This window comes from Acomys russatus, chromosome 7 (genome assembly GCF_903995435.1).
Source record: "Acomys russatus chromosome 7, mAcoRus1.1, whole genome shotgun sequence".
Classification (NCBI taxonomy): domain Eukaryota; kingdom Metazoa; phylum Chordata; class Mammalia; order Rodentia; family Muridae; genus Acomys; species Acomys russatus.
Genome location: NC_067143.1, coordinates 28,808,200 through 28,811,269, shown reverse-complemented (window position 1 = coordinate 28,811,269; position 3,070 = coordinate 28,808,200). Strand labels below are relative to the sequence as shown.

Below are 3,070 nucleotides of genomic sequence, written 5' to 3'. Positions count from 1 at the left end.
TTACATGTTTTCAGAATAAAAGAACCAAACACTGACGCTAGATCAGACCTGACAGGATTTCATTCCTCCAGCTTGATAAGACACATCCTGCATCCTTTATGTTCCAGCCCAAGTGCTTTGGTTGCTGTTCCTCATCAGAAAAGAACAGTTTCAAAGAAGGCTCCTGATCCAAATTGGTCCAGCATTTCAGACTGTCCCACACAGGACTAATATTAAGCCTGGAATTTCTCAACATATAGAGACTGGATCACAAATACCCTTTCCAACTTGTTTAACCTTTTTCCTTTTTTTTTTAAATTTGGGCCCCGTACAGGCATTCTCTGCCCCAAATCAGCCTGAAGAAACTTTAAGAGAAAGATGCCCCATTTCCCTTAAGGGGGTTTGGGTAGGTTTTTGGTTGCTTTCTTGGGCTATAGATGTATATTGTCACTGGGCGTGGTGGCACGCACCTTTAATCCTAGCACTTGGGAGGCAGAGGCAGGCGGATCGCTGTGAGTTTGAGGACAGCCTGGTCTACAAAGCGAGTCCAGGACAGCCAAGGCTAACACAGAGAGACCCTGTCTTGAAAAACAAAAAAATAAACAAAAAAGATGTGTATTGTCATTAAGAGGTATTGAGATAGAGGCTATAAAGAAAGGGGAGTATAGAGATATATAGGGATAATAGGCCAAAATTGTTACTCACAAATAAGGTTAATTTTAATTCATTGATATAGAATTTTGTATGTTGATACAAAGTAAGTTTAATTTTGATACATTGAAATAGAATTCAGATTTAATATTATTCTTCACACATTATAATTCTACTCTAAAATGAGGTGTTGTACACATACAACTCAATTAATACATGGATTACTTCCAATAACCTGATAGTGTTATTGCAGGCTGTTTAGGATAATCAATTGATACAAGTCAACTGTTGGTTAATTCATGGTCATGTCAAGTATAGGAACATACATTCTAGGTTTAACAGATAGATATAATTCTATAAATAGATAAGGTAAAATAGTTAGATGTGCTCTTCAAAAACCTCAGATACCTACAGAATATGGCATTTAAAATGTTTTTGTTAATGTAAGGATTCTTTGGCAATAAGACAGGTTAACTCCTGGCAGTACCCAGCCTACCACAAAAAGATGATGAGCATCAAAGAACCTCCTTGTGGAGATGGTTTCGAGTGTGGCACAACAGCCAGGGGATAAAAATGTCCTCATTTCTCTCACAGACAAAATTCTGCCTAAAGTGGGTGAGGTTGGATGCAAGCAGAGTTGACGGCCAGACTCTGCCAAGACAGGGTAAACAAGTCCTCAATAGTTCCTGCTTTACAAATCTGTCTGTCAGATATACTGGGCCGGAAGGCTGAAGATGATGCTCCAGTGTTATAGAGTGTCGTGGGCGTCTGTTCAGGCAGTAAACTGTCTCTGTCAGTTTTTCATTTTGGAAGCTGCTAACCTGCACTTCCTGTTTACTCAGGTAATTAAATTTATTCTTTCTCGAGTCTCTGATGGGGTTGAAGACCAGATAGTTTAAAAATTAAACTTAGTTGTTTAGGAGTTAAGATACTTTTATGTCTAGATAAATACTTTTAAGTTGATAGGATATAAACTTTAATAGATAATTTAATAGACTTAGGTTCAAAACTTTAGACTCACAAAGATAAAACAGATAATATCTCTTCAATGTTGCCAGATATCTTTTGATTAAACATTATGTATGTCAGTCTTACCTATTGGTTTTTATAATTTTCATAATTGTACTTACTGTATATTTTTAAAATGGCCTCTTTATTTAGACAGAAAAGGGGAATTGTTGGGGCACAGGCTGATGTATTTTGATGCTAATTAATAAAAAGTCATCCCACCTGGGCAGGGCAGAAGATAGAGGTGCGGCTAAAATTCCAGAGCTTAGGGACAGAGAGAGAGAGGAATCCTGGGAAGAAGAGGAAGGAGAAAGAAGACAACGAGGTGAGAGACCCTGAGGAGAAGAGAGGAAGGCCACCATGGGTTAGATGGAGGAGGAGCACATGGCTGGAATGGATAAAGAATCTGGCCCAGATGAAGAATATTAGCAAGTATTTGGGATTATGGATGGGAGGTAGCATGATAGAAATTGGTAGAAACAGATGGCATAGGATTGGGGCAGGGATCCCATATCTGCCCCAATATGGGAAGTAGTTTAGAGGATTAATGTCTGCCCTGCCCCAGGTTAACTAAGGCTATCTTAAAATATAACCAGTGTCGGTGGCCATTGCTGGATCGCAGGCACCAAAATGAAGTTCCAGCCCTTCATGACTTCTAACCAAAGCAAGAACCATAAATGCCATTTCAATGCACCTTCTCACATTCGGAGGAAGATCATGTCTTCCTCTCTTTCCAAAGAGCCGGGACAGAAGTCTAGTGTCCGGTCCATGCCCATTAGAAAGGACGATGAAGTTCAGGTTGTCCAAGGCCTCTACAAAGGCCAGCAGATTGGTAAAGTGGTCCAGGTATATAGGGAAAAATACGTCATCTATATTGAATCAGTGCAGTGAGAAAAGACTAACAGCACAACTGTCCACATGGGCATCCACCCCAGCAAGGCGGTCATCATCAGGCTAAAGCTGGACAAAGACCGGAAGAAGATCCTGGAAAGGAAAGCCAAGTCCCGACAAGTAGGAGAGGAAAAGGGCAAATACAAGGAAGAAACAATGGAAAAGATTCAGGAGTAGAGGCTTCTCATAACAACTCTAATTAAAGACTGTTTAAGTAGTTAAAAATAAATAAATAAATAAAAATAAAAATTTTTAAAATATACGTGTGTGTGTGTGTGTGTGTGTGTGTGTCCAGTGTCAGTGTCTTGATTGATTGCCAGCCAGGCCTACTGATAACACTAATAATACATATAATTAAAAATAACACATTATCACAGTGGTCTGGAACTTCTCACAGCAACCATTAACGAAGAAAATGCCCACACACACTTGCCTACAGGACAGTCTCACAAGAGGCATTTTCTCCACTGAGGTTTCATCTTCCAAAACAATCCAAGCTTACATCAAGTAGACAAAACTCAAGTTGACACACTTCCTCAAT

The 3,070-nt window shown here is 39.5% G+C and overlaps 1 pseudogene; it reads left to right on the top strand.

The window, feature by feature from the left end:
• The first annotated feature begins 2,268 nt into the window (after positions 1 to 2,268).
• On the top strand, positions 2,269 to 2,706 carry LOC127192111 (60S ribosomal protein L26-like; annotated as a pseudogene).
• The last annotated feature ends 364 nt before the right edge of the window (positions 2,707 to 3,070 follow it).